The sequence below is a fragment of the Mytilus trossulus genome, unplaced genomic scaffold (assembly GCF_036588685.1).
Source record: "Mytilus trossulus isolate FHL-02 unplaced genomic scaffold, PNRI_Mtr1.1.1.hap1 h1tg000125l___fragment_3__unscaffolded, whole genome shotgun sequence".
NCBI lineage: Eukaryota > Metazoa > Mollusca > Bivalvia > Mytilida > Mytilidae > Mytilus > Mytilus trossulus.
Window position 1 is genome coordinate 61,246 of NW_026963300.1, and position 14,461 is coordinate 75,706.

The window sequence follows — 14,461 nt, forward strand, 5'->3', positions numbered from 1 at the left end:
GAACAGAAACAAAAAGAATTTTAGTTGCTACATGCACTGAACATTCATAGTCTAGTCAAGTCCAGTCCAGTCCAATCCAATGGTCAAGCCTACGCAATTTAGTAAAAGATATAACACTTTTTCGATATAGCCTAAACGTTGGAGAGCAGAAATATCAATTTTATGTAATTAAGACATCATTTATTAAGGTGAATCCAAAAAAGCGCTTCGGACGCCAGAAATAATAAATGTGTTGTTATCAATTTTTACATCACTGGGTCGATACCTCTGCTGGTGGACTATCAGTTCCAGAGGGTGTCATCACCTCAGTAGTCAGTACGTACTGACTGATATAACAAATTTTACTAACATTGTTAAGAAACTAAGGTTTCAACACCCTCAGGCAAAGTTGGCTTTAGATGGATTTGGCTATTTATTTTAGGGAATTTTGACGTATAGCTCTTCGACGCTTTCGGTACTTATACATCTTCGGATTTCAAATCCGACAAATGTTTGGCTTTGAGCGTTCCTGATGAAGGTAAATCCAGAAAAACGCTTCGGAGGCAAGATGTTATTAAATGTGTTGTTTTCAATATTTTATATATCTTGTAGTAAACATATTAAAGTTATAATTTATATAATGATGTGGTAAATATACAAATATATCTGTGTTTATGATTGTTTATATTTTTTGTCAATTTCTAGTGTCATAATGGTCGATTTTATACTTGATCAATAAAAATGAAACTGATCAAAAATATAATTTGTGCAATCCCGATATTTCGTAGTATAATTGGCAATTGTCAATTCTGCCAGAAACAAATATCAAAAAGATATATATATATATGAGAGCCCAGGTGGTCGTGTGGTCTAGCGGGACGGCTGCAGTGCAGGCGATTTGGTGTCACGATATCACAGTAGCATGGGTTCGAATCCCGGCGAGGGAAGAACCAAAAATTTGCGAAAGCAAATTTACAGATCTAACATTGTTGGGTTGATGTTTAGACGAGTTGTATATATATATATATATATATAATCGAAATATAGATTGTTGGTGTCCGTTTATATGTAAAATTGGTACCTTTGGGGTAATAAATTCTTTGGGGTAATTGAAAAAAATTCGCCCAAAGGTTTGTACTAATTTCAACCTGTTATGTTAATGTTATCATTTTGTGGTTTTAATATGATATACAGCTAGATAATATCTCCCCAAAACGCTTCCAAACATTTAAATCGGACAACTATTTGAACAATTATCGGTTTATGAAATATGACCGTCTGTAAAGTGCATATCTAGCTGGAGTTATAAACGGGCGTTTGGGCTAATTCGCCTTTTTTGGTTTTCCACCAAAAAAACTGATATATATCACTTATATTATTATTTGAGTAAAGTGGTGGGAACTTTCTGCAGTTTTCGATTAATTTTCTCCAAGAAATTGTAAGAAATAGAAAAAATATTCGACATATATATGAGTAGCACGTCTGAAATTTCACATATATTCTTTCGAAGATCTTATTCGGAACACCTTTGGTTTCATTCGCTTCGATTAAATAGGACAAAATGGCAGCTTGCAGGTAAAATCGTTCCGTTATATAATCATTATTTTATATGTCAATCTTTCAACTGAATTTTAACGTATTGTTGCAGATAGATGTATTTTTGATGGATTGAATAAAAAAGGTTTTTTTTTTTATCTTTTTATTGTTTATTCGTTACTCATGCATGTTGGTTGTACGGAAGCTTGCTTGCTTCTGACTGTTTTGTCGGATATTTAAATTATAAATCATGCATGTAAATAAAGAAATATACTCCTTCTTCAACAAGTCAAAGATTTAAGATATTTTATATTTGTTTTCTGTTTAACAAGACGATTGTTTAGTCAGGTGATGAGATCCAGTGAAATTGATATACTTGTGAAATTTGAGCTTTAAAAATTGCCACTTTGACCTTTTGGATGCATCAGCCGTCTGGTGTCTGTCTGCCTGTTGCATATCTGGTGGTAGATCACATTGGCGGATCCAGGGGAGTTTGAAGCTTTAAATGGGGACATAATTATTGTTGGAATACCCCCCCCCCCTTTTTTTAAATTGCTGGATCATTCTTATGGTCTTCTTATGATATACAATGTACAACTTAAACTCAAGGATCTGTGGCATGAAGGACATCAATATGCATATGCGAGTGTGTTACTTGGTTGTCTTTTAAGTTTTAGATGTACATTATGTTTTTTTCTGTTTATTCATTTATTCCTTGGCGCAAATGGCTTCTTCAGATATTCATGATATATATTTTCAAACATGTTTCTGTCATTTTTGTAAAACATAACAAGTCTGGTTTCCTTTCTTAGTTATTGTAGGGAGTCCATCATGTCTAGCAGTTGTCACATACCTTGCAGCCCTTCTTTGTATAAAAAAATTGTTCTATTTATTCGTGTTAGTACTAAGACATGTAAGACAAAATGGTAGATGGATTCTTTTGCGAATTTTCTTTTCGTACGAATAATATTTTGTCAGCCTGAACTTCTTTCAACTGGTGGCTGTATAAATGGTCTGTTGATTTTTTGATAGGTTTCTTCCTGTTTGTTTCCCTTTAGACATTGCATTGGTCATGTTGGTGGGGATAAAATTGCATACACCATGATTTTTCCAATATTGCAAGTGTTTCCGATAGGCATGTTTGTAAAATTTTAGCATGGATAGACTCCATGTCTGATTTGCTTACCTGGTCCATAGGGCCAAGTGAGCTTTTCTCATCTTTTCACGTCAGTCTTCATCGTCCATTGTCTTTAACCATGTTTACATATATTATTTAAGAAATAATTCATGGAAGCCATAGATTATTGGAAATTTACACATGGCCTGGGCCGTGATATTCGAATTTTATCCTGAGCGTTAGCGAGGGATAAAATCAACGAATATCACGGCCCAGGCCATGTGTAAATTTCCAATAATCTATGGCTTCCATGAATTATTTCGATTCTAATAGGACAAATACGATCATTAAAAAATCTGAAGTGAGGGTGGGTAAAGCTGTGTGTATGGCTGTTCTTTTTTACTCCCTGTTAGATAAAGCTCATCATTTTAATAGATCCATAGCTTGCACGGATTATTTCGTGAACGACCGCTGAAAAAAATATGTTTCATTCTCAAAACCAACAATTGTCATGTTGATTTATATGTTTTTTCCCGTGAGCTACCGTCAAATCCAAAGTTGACATTTCATAGCCAATGAGCCGCCATGTTAACTTGCTGAAATCAGTACATATACGAATAATGCAATAGAATAGAAAATCAAACATAACAACAACAATAATCAATTTTAATACAATAGTAAACGACATGTCAATAGTTAACGTAACAGAAAACGTTCAACTCTAGAGTTTTCATTTGTATGACGTCATGTTTTGAAATGACTTAAATGCGCCAAAAACATTAATAGACTTTCGCGGAATTTTATTTTATTTTTATTTTGTTGGTTTCTCCGAGCTCTTATGCATAACTTCTTTTTATTATGCATCCGAATAAGAATAAAAGTGATTTTGTCTTTTCTGAATTGCAATTTTTTAAACAATTAAATCGACAAAGGGTTTGCAAATAGGTTTCAATACATGTGGATTTACGTGGGAAGTATATTGTAACAGCCATTATTATGTACACAACGGAGTCTGCGCTAAGTATAGATATATCGAGAATTTTATCACAGTGTTGTTTACAAAGCGAAAGAAGCACGTCATATTAGAATAACTTTTAATTTTTAATTTACAAAAATTTTTAATTTACAAAAATCTAACCAAACTTGGCCACAATCATCATTGGGGTATCTTGTTTAAGAAATGTGTCCATTGACCCGGGCAACCAACCAAGATGGGCACCATAGCTAAAAATAGAACATAAGGGTAAAATGTAGATTTTGGCTTTTAACTCTGAAACCAAAGCTTTTATGAGTAAATCTGACACGGTTAAAATTGTTTATCAAGCTAAGATTTATCTGTCCTGAAATATTCAGGGGAATCTGACACCTGGTTGTTGGGTTGCCCCTGGGCTGAATTAGTAATTTTAAGGAAATTTTGCCGTTTTTGGTTATTATCTTGAAAAGTATCATAGATAGAGATAGCCTGTAAAAGCAATAATGTTCAGCAAAGTAAGATCTACAAATCAGTCAGCATGACTAAAATGGTCAAGTGACCCCTAAAGAAGTTATTGACCTTTATAGTCAATTTTCAACAATTTTTGGTATACGATTGCTTTAGAGCAATCTGTAGACTTATACCGATGGCTCAGAGCATTACCCTCACGTCAATCTTTTTTTTCTAAACATTAAGGAACATCTCAGATACTTACATGACTTATGATTGTCTTGCTTTAATTCAGTAAGTTGGGTAAATTAGTAGGGTTTATTAAACATAGTAAAATGATGTCCATCTATAATAAAGCAGGTGAAATTTATAATCAGCAGTACTAAGAAATACCTCGGCCTGGTTAAGGCCAAAACAAATTTTAAATAACTTTTTTCAAATTGGCACATACTGTTTAAAATGCATATTAGGATCAAGAAATATCAACAAAAACATGAAAAACATGAAGATTTTTATGTGATGACGTCACAATTAGGTATTATATATACTGTTTTCACAAAAACGATGAAAAATACAGAGTTTATACAGTTTGCTATCTTTATACAATGTATCTGTTGTGAAAACATATCAGCATGATCAGCCAAGAAACAACAAAATAATCATAATAATTTAACAGATGCTTTATTACAACTTTTATGCTATTAACAAAATATCACCAAAGTTGTTTCTTAGGTTGGCACTTCCTTTTCAATCTAAAATATACTTAAAAATTTGACGAACAACAAAGAAAATCAAGAAATTTTACAAATTATGCACATGATGCAAATTAAGTCATGATTTGTTGCCTTGGTAACTCGTTCAATGTCCAAAATTGTTTTCCTTTTTCTGTATACCTTGTATCTTAGATATTGTACAGTAATTTAAAAATATGTACATGATAACTTTTAAATTAACAGTAATTTTTGGAAAGGGCCAAGTTTATTAAAGATAGAGAAAATTGTAAGTAGCAAGAATGTTCAATAAAGTAAGATCTTCAAACACATCGCCATCACCAAAACACTATTTGCTCATGAATCCATCTGTGTCCTTTAATTAATATGCACATAGAACAAGGTGAGCGACACAGGCTCTTTAAAGCTTCTAGTTAAATGATGCCATATAAAAAAGAAGATGTGATATTATTGCCAATGAGACAACTATCCACAAAAGACCAAAATGACACAAACATTAACAACTATACATTGTAGGTAATCGTACGGCCTTCAACAATGAGCAAAGCCCATACTGCATAGTCAGCTATAAAAGGCCAAGAAAAGACAATGTAAATCAATCCAAAGGAGAAAAATAACGGCCTTATTTATCATGTTTATGTAAAAAAATTAATGAAAAACAAATATGTACATGTACATGTACATATAACACATAGACAAACGAACTACTGAATTACAGGCTCCTGACTTGGTACAGGTACATACATTTTTTGTACATAAATAATGTGGCGGGGTTAAACGTGTAAGCCGGATCCCAACCCTCCCCTAACCAGCTGGGACAGTGGTATAACAGTACAACATAAGAAGGACCTATAAAAATCAGTTGATAAAGGCTTACGTATTGTTATGCGTTTACTTTTCTACATGGGCTAGAGGTATAGGGGGAGGGTTTAGATCTCACAAACATGTTAAACCCCGCCACATTTTTGCGCCTATCCCAAGTCTTGTATCATTTTAATTTTAGATCTTGTGTACAATTTGGAAATTAGTATGGCATTCATTATCACTGAACTAGTATATATATATATTTTTTTAGGGGCCATGGCCAGCTGAAGGACACCTCTGGGTGCGGGAATTTTTCGATACAGTGAAGACCTGTTGGTGAGCTTCTGCTGTTGTTTTTATCCAAGGTCAGGTTGTTGTCTCTTTGACACATTCTCCATTTCCATTCTCAATTTTATTAACTTGTCAGATAGACAAAAAATACAAGTGGACGTGGCTGGGTACTTAAACATCCCGTCACAAAAAGACACAATGAACAGATGTGAGCTCGAGAGTACTCACAGTTATCTGACACAGCTAGTTCAAAGCCATTAACAACTTATAAAAAATCATGCAACTAAGACTAAACAATCAATCTGTACACATCCAACATCCAATGGATTTAGTGTAAAGACGTCTTAAACAGCCAGAGAAAAACATGACCTTGTGCAATGCCAAGTTACAGGTATCGACAGATTGTAGATCCATGAATATGTATACATGTATGTATATAACATACCAGTAATATTTAGTTAATCTTTTAATCTACTGATATCAAAATCAATATTTATACCAATAAAACAATGTTCAATGATCTTATTACAGTGTTGAATTGGTAACCTTTTAGAATAAGTTATTTAAGGGAGCGACAAGTTTACATGGATCATTTCTAAATTTCTGGGCACTGTTAACAACATTTCCGTAAAAATGAGGATGTGCTATCCGGTATGAAATAAGTTTGCTACAGGTACAATCAAGCTTCAAAACAAATCTTTATATCTATCATGTCTATGGAAAAATTCAGTAAAGGTTTTAAGTAATTTATGGTAAAGATATCCATGATATCCCTGGTTTTAATAATTTACCAGTAATACATAGGTTGCGTTCCTTAAAATTAAAAACGTCATAACAGACATGGGCATAACAAACAAGTTGTGAAATTTAAACACGGTAAGATGGTGCCAAAGGAACATCACCATTTAAAAATGAAAAAAATAACAATAGGGAAAGAAAAGTCGTCTCTTGTGTTGTAAATTTTAGAGTGTAGTTTCCTGTTTAAAACCGAAATATCTAAATCCAGGAAAGGACAGTTATTACCGAATAAATTTGATTTATTTAAAGTAAGATCCTTAGGGTAAATTTCAGCAGTATATTGAGAAAATTCTTGATTATTTAATGAAAAAATATCAACAAGATAACGGTAAGTGTTGTTGAATTTATCAAATAAATTTCGATGGGTCTTTGTTGAGTTTAGTCATTAACTGTGATTCGTAACAGTAAAAAAACAAGTCATAGAACATATTCATAGAAAAGTAACTCTCTGACAGAATGTATAAGTACAGAGCTACGTCATATGTAATACAGAAACACAAAAACCCATATGGAAAAAGCATTTTAACAAAAACGAAAGACAGGCCTAAACACTTTTATTACAATATATCAAATCCAAAAACAAATGTTGAGTGCATCTAATTCATCCCATCTAATTAGGTAAAGTAAATAGTAATGTATTTGTTGAAATTGCGAGATAATAATATCATTTTGCAGATCCCTTTTGCTTAGAAACTAAAAGACAAATAGAAGAATATGTGTTCTTATCAAATCTATCTACTACTCTGAATTGTAAGATGCACTAGTACTCTGAGAATGAAAAAAATCTTTAATATCGAATAGATTTTATTTTGATAGAAGAACTTCAACATATTTCATAGAAGTTTGCAGTCTTTCAATTTATGGTTATTTAAATCTTTCTAAAATGTGAACTAGTAAAAATGATCGTACTTTTTTTCAACAAAACCTTTGTAAGTATTTCTTGGTACTGCTGATTATCCATTACACCTGCTTTATTATAGATGGACATCATTTTACTATGTTTAATGAACAAAATTGATGGAAATACTAAATTCTTTGTTTTTCAATTTTGACAAAATGCAAGACACCATTTTGTGAACTTTAAACTGGTCCTTCACTTTTGCTTACAAGTGCAAAAATAATCATGAATATGTTATAATGCCTACCAATGTTAAAACTACAATAAACATGATAAAGTATTTCTTAATTAATATATATTATTTTTAGATAATCCCCCAATATCATGTCAGAATAGAGTAGCCTTACTTCATTTTTTATACTTTCACAATTCTTATACAGACTCTGACAAGAGTGTAGATACAATTGTAAATATTGCCATTTTACATGATCCCATGCTTAATTTTCAAAATCATCCATATTGCTGCATCTTTGTTAGCCATGGATTACATGTACTTTCAAGTCCCCCTCTTCTGATTTGATTTAACACAAAGGTATTGTAATAAGATCAAAAATACATGAAATATATATATTTATCATATACTCAGACTAAATAACATATCATTTTTACTGTGTGATAATAGCATTTAATTAACGTAAATTCCATATTTTTCGATTGGTGCTTGGCGGGCTGATATGAAAAGTTTATCATTTGCTTCGATTGTTATCGCATGCCTTTCCGTAACATTATCGCATGGCATTCCGGTGATACTCGGAAAATTCCGGAAAATACACCTCAATGCAACGTTTTCAGTGAAAACACATCAATTTACAAAGAAGTGTACAAAACAATATTTGGATACTTGAGAATATATTGTGTAAAATAATTAGAAAAAAAAGAAACAAACAAATTATTAAAAATAATTGCATTTTTAAAACAGTTTCAAACATAATTTAGAAAGTTGCTTAAAAAAGTTGACCTCCAAACAATGTTAATTATGTATATTGTTTAATTATATATTTTGTCGATTCGTCTATAACAAAATATTTTTCTTCTCTGTTGAGCAGATGATCGAAAGTATTCATATCGAATGAACTTAATTATGAGTCCGACGTCCGTAATCTTTTCACTCTTTGAACTCTATCTGGTAACCACGTAAAATGATTAATTATGATTTTAGCCGTTATTATTCTCCATTGTTGAAGCATATGATAAAAAGATCATAACATGTCATTTTTCTTATCGCATGTATTATCAGCCCTCGGTCAATATCAGCCCTTGAGCCATGCGGCTTTTGGGCTGATATTGCACCTAGGGCTGATAATACATGCGATATGAAAAATACCATGTTATAATCTGATAACATTGTACATGAATATAATCACAAAAAGATGTGTTATCGTTACCAATAAGACAACTCTCCATTCAAGCCCCAATGAGTACTAATGTGAAACAATTCAGGTAGGACGAACTTATTGCCAGTCTAATATAAAAAGATTAACAAGCTACATGTACAACCACTAAAGATACTGAGTCGGGACAGGCATATTGTGCATATAGTATAACTGCAGTTAGGTTAAACGTATTTGATGGATCCAAATTTTAAACCCTCTCTCTAACCTGAGATAGTGGTGTTAAAGCACAAAAATAAAAAAAAACATTTAAAACTCTTTTGTAGGGGTTTTTACTCATCAGATGCATGATTCAGATCAATACAGTGGTGTCTGCATAAAAAAAGTTGATGGGAGAATGATGTTTATCAAAGGTAGGGTTTGAACTGGATAAGAGAATGACAATAGAACAAAATAAATCTTGTAATTTTATAGGGTGTTTTTCAAGGGTTTAAGATGTTTTTAGAACTTTATAGTTAATACAAGTGTTGATTTTGGACTTCATCATGTTCATTATGCGCTGGCTGTCACTTTAACTTCAACAAAAATAGAATATACATGTATGGGGTTTTTCAATATGCTGAATCTAACCATGTATTTAGATTTTTATACGACCGCAAATTTTGAAAAAAATTTCGTCGTATATTGCTATCACGTTGGCGTCGTCGTCGTCGTCCGAATACTTTTAGTTTTCGCACTCTAACTTTAGTAAAAGTGAATAGAAATCTATGAAATTTTAACACAAGGTTTATGACCATAAAAGGAAGGCTGGTATTGATTTTGGGAGTTTTGGTTCCAACATTTTAGGAATTAGGGGCCAAAAAGGGCCCAAATAAGCATTTTCTTGGTTTTCGCACTATAACTTTAGTTTAAGTTAATAGAAATCTATGAAATTTTGACACAAGGTTTATGACCACAAAAGAAAGGTTGGGATTGATTTTGGGAGTTTTGGTTTCAACAGTTTAGGAATTAGGGGCCAAAAAAGGGCCCAAATAAGCATTATTCTTGGTTTTCGCACCATAACTTTAGTTAAAGTAAATAGAAATCAATGAAATTTAAACACAATGTTTATGACCACAAAAGAAAGATTGGTATTGATTTTGGGAGTTTCGGTCCCAACAGTTTAGGAATTAGGGGCCAAAAAGGGACCCAAATAAGCATTTTCCTTGGTTTTCGCACCATAGCGTTAGTATAGGTAAATAGAAATCTATGAAATTTAAACACAAGGTTTATGACTATTAAAGGAAGGTTGGTATTGATTTTGGGAGTTTTTGTCCCAACAGTTAAGGAAAAAGGGGCCCAAAGGGTCCAAAATTAAATTTTGTTTGATTTCATCAAAATTGAATAATTGGGGTTCTTTAATATGCCGAATCTAACTGTGTATGTAGATTCTTAATTTTTGGTCCAGTTTTAAAATTGGTCTAAATTAAAGTGCAAAGGGTCCAAAATTAAACTAAGTTTGATTTTAACAAAAATTAAATTCTTGGGCCTCTTTGGTATGCTGAATCTAAACATGTACTTAGATTTTTGATTATGGGCCCAGTTTTCAAGTTGGTCCAAATCAGGATCTAAAATTATTATATTAAGTATTGTGCAATAGCAAGTCTTTTCAATTGCACAGTATTGTGCAATGGCAAGAAATATCTAATTTCACAATATTGTGAAATAGCAAATTTTTTTTTAATTAAGAGTTATCTTTCTTTGTCCAGTATAGTAAGCAAGAAATATCTGCAAGAATTTTTTTTAATTGGAGTTATCTTTCTTTGTCCAGAATCAACTTAAATCTTTGTTATATACAATATACAATGTATATTCATTTTTTACTACCAACTGATAAATTTAAATAATCTTTACCATTCAGTGATAACAAGCAGTTTTTTTACATCTTAATATTTTATGATGTATTTAAATGAGTAGTAATTGTTGCAAACTCCATTAGAATATTTTGATTGAAATTAGTTTTGGAATAAGGGAAAGGGGGATGTGATTAAAAAATTGGGTTCAATTTTTCTCATTTGAAATTTCATAAATAAAAAGAAAATTTCTTCAAACATTTTTTTGAGAGGATTAATATTCAACAGCATAGTGAATTGCTCTAAGAGAAAACAAAAATTTTAAGTTCATTTGAATACATTCATTCTGTGTCAGAAACCTATGCTGTGTCAACTATTTAATCACAATCCAAATTAAGGGCGGAATCCAGCTTGAATGTTGTGTCCATACTTGCCCCAACCGTTCAGGGTTCAACCTCTGCGGTCGTATAAAGCTACGCCCTGCGGTTTTGGCCCGGTTAGAATTAAATTGCTCCACATTGAGATCGAAACATCTAAAGGGTGTAAAATTGTACGTTATTTGATTTCATCAGAAATTGAATTTTGGGGTTCTATGATATGCTGAATCTAACCATGTAATTAGATTGTGGGTATTGGACCATAATTTAAAATTTTGAAGTTTCGAAGTTTCGAAGTTTAAGATCTTAGACAAAATTCATTCTGTGATAGAAACCTATGTTGTGTCAACTATTTAATCACAATCCAAATTCAGAGCTATATCAAGCTTAATTGTTGTGTTAATACTTGCCCCAACTGTTCATCTGCGGTCATATAAAGCTGGGCACTGCGGAGCATATGGTTAAATGGGGAAAAAATGCAAATGAATTTACAGTAACTTGTGTATAGTCGGGTTTGTATAAAATTTAAATCAATTAGATTATTAATTAAAGTTATTAAAAAGTTTTCAAATTTTAGATTTTTGAAATTATGATCCAAGTTTTTAGAATATCAAACAGATCATTCAAGTAAACCATTGTATATATTGCCCAAAAAATTTGTGCTACCATTATAATCATTCTATATTTATGAGACTTTTTCAGTGTACCAGGGTTCGATTCCCTGCCTAGGAAATCATCATAGTGCTGGTGCAAAGTGGGCAAATATCCTAGTGGCCCCGCACTGATTAAAGTCTCTTTTATACTTTGTCTTTATTATTTTTTTGTACATGAAGTTATAAATGTGAATGAAAAGAGGGATACCTTACAAAAAGAACCCCAAAAAGTATTTTATTGATAATGCATGCCATTGTATTAAAATTACATTTGTCAATGTGAATGAAAAGAGGGATACCTTACAAAAAGAACCCCAAAAAGTATTTTATTGATAATGCATGCCATTGTATTAAAATTACATTTGTAAATGTACATGTTTGTCATGCATGGTAGAAAAAATATATATGTTTTTTGCATGGTAATAATTTGGCCTCAAACATCACTGATGAAAACTATTTGTTGATCTGCACATCTGGTGCAGCGAAATTGGTATTTTAACATTATTCCCTACAAAGGCCTACACGGACAAGTATATTAAATATAAATGCTATACTATTTGTTCACATTTAAGGTTGATGTAAACAAAGAAAAGAAAATTCAACAGATGAGGCTTTTTGACAAGAAGTGTTATTTTGAAATGATTTTTAGCCAGCAAATCAAGGTTAACAGCATCTAGAGAAATTTGCACAGCAACATGGAGGAGAAAAACCATCAATCCTTGCAAATCTTGCTGGACGGAATTGAGATTTTTTAGCACAAGCAACAATTCATGGAAAAAACTATGAAAAAAGGCTCTAGGTGTAATACCACCATTGATTTTCCCCTATTAGTCTTTGTTAAATTTGCACTTTTCAAAAAATTGTGCAGAATTTATCTTTGTTTCAAATAAAGAAATACTTGGCATGAGTAAAGTTTTATCCTGTCCAGTTCTATAGAAAAAGTTTCACATCACATTCCATTGCATATAAGAAAATAACCATCATTGGAAGTTAACCAATCAAATTTCTCCCCTTATTATACCCCACGCAAAGAGTTGCGGAGGGTATAATGTTTTTGACTCGTCAGTCCGTCTGTCAGTCCGCCCGTCAGTCCTGTTTCTTGTCATCACAACTCCTCTCAAACCACACAACAGAATTTCACGAAACCTGTTCAGATAATAAGGACATACTATGTAGTTGTGCAGATCAACGGGAAATTGCGATTCCCTTTTGAACTTATTTGCCTCGATGTACTTCTGCAACAGTTTGTCATCTTAACTCCTGTGAAACCACACAACAGAATTTCATGAAATTTTGTAGATAATAAGGACATACTATTAAGATGTGCATATTGGCAGGAAATTAATTTTTCTTATACAATTTTTTTTTCTTACACTTATTTAATTTCTCCAATGACATGTGGGGACGTGGGGTATGTGAGCGTGCTCACTAAGGTTCTTTAATTCTATCTGTGTACAAGGTTTAGTCACCATGTAACCTCAAGATGACAACATTTTCTATAGAAATCACAAATAAAAAATAATGGTGCTTTGAAATACCAAAGACATATGTTTATGACACAGAAATAGTTTTACTGCAATAAAATGTAAGATTAATTACCTACAACGGTCAAATTCAAGGGAATATTTTTTTAGACCTACTTTTGTATGCAACCAGATGTGACGTTCCATGATTTGGTGGTATTGCACCTAAATCAAAATCAAAACTGAAAACTTCTTGATGACAAACTGTTGCAGAAGTACATTGAAGCAAATAAGTTCAAAGGGGCGTAACTCCTAGAAAAAAATTTGAATCGTACTTTCCCGTCGATATGCACAACTACAAAGTATGTTCTTATTATCTGAAAAGGTTTCGTGAAATTCTGTTTTGTGGTTTGAGAGGAGTTGCGATGACAAACTGTTGCAGTAGTACATTGAAGCAAATAAGTTCAAAGGGGCGTTATTCCTAGAAAAAAATTGAATCGAAATTTCCCGTCAATATGCACAACTACAAAGTATGTCCTTATTATCTGAAAAGGTTTTTTGAAATTCTGTTGTGTGGTTTGAGAGGAGTTGCAATGACAAACTGTTGCAGTAGTACATTGAAGCAAATAAGTTCAAAGGGGCGTAACTCCTAGAAAAAAAATTGAATCGCAATTTCCAGTCAATATGCACAACTACATAGTATGTCCTTATTATCTGAAAAGGTTTCTTGAAATTCTGTTGTGTGATTTGAGAGGAGTTGCGATGACAAACTGTTGCAGTAGTACATTAAAGTATATAAGTTCAAAGGGGCGTAACTCCTAGAAAAAAAATTGAATCGCAATTTCCCGTCGATATGCATAACTATAAGTATGTCCTTAAGTTATTATCTGAAAAGGTTTCGTGAAATTCTGTATCAGAGCTGCATCAATTTTAGATATTGTGTCCAAACTAATCACATTAAATTTTGTTTAAATTGCGACCTCTGCAGTCGCAGCCAGGTACACCAAATATACCCAATGTATAAAGTGTATAGGAAATGTAAACCAAGTACATTCAATGTATCACCGGTTATATATGGTCCAATGTACACACCAAATATTGTGCACGAAGTAAACGCCCTGTATACGACATGTACAGGGTTTATGCCTTATGTATTACGGTGACATCCCATTAGTCCGACAACCATTATTCCGACAGCCCATTACTCCGACAGCCCACTATTTCGACA

General features: G+C 32.5%; 1 long non-coding RNA gene across 2 annotated transcripts; it reads left to right on the forward strand.

The window, feature by feature from the left end:
* The first annotated feature begins 1,033 nt into the window (after nucleotides 1–1,033).
* Nucleotides 1,034–12,712, forward strand: LOC134700166 (uncharacterized). 2 transcript variants are annotated; one of them, XR_010103793.1, is made up of 4 exons: nucleotides 1,034–1,554; nucleotides 5,862–5,955; nucleotides 9,235–9,321; nucleotides 12,343–12,712. It is a non-coding gene; the product is annotated as an uncharacterized LOC134700166 (long non-coding RNA). The 2 variants fall into 2 exon arrangements; XR_010103794.1 differs by lacking the exon at nucleotides 1,034–1,554 and adding an exon at nucleotides 2,920–5,054.
* Nucleotides 12,713–14,461: the final 1,749 nt, after the last annotated feature.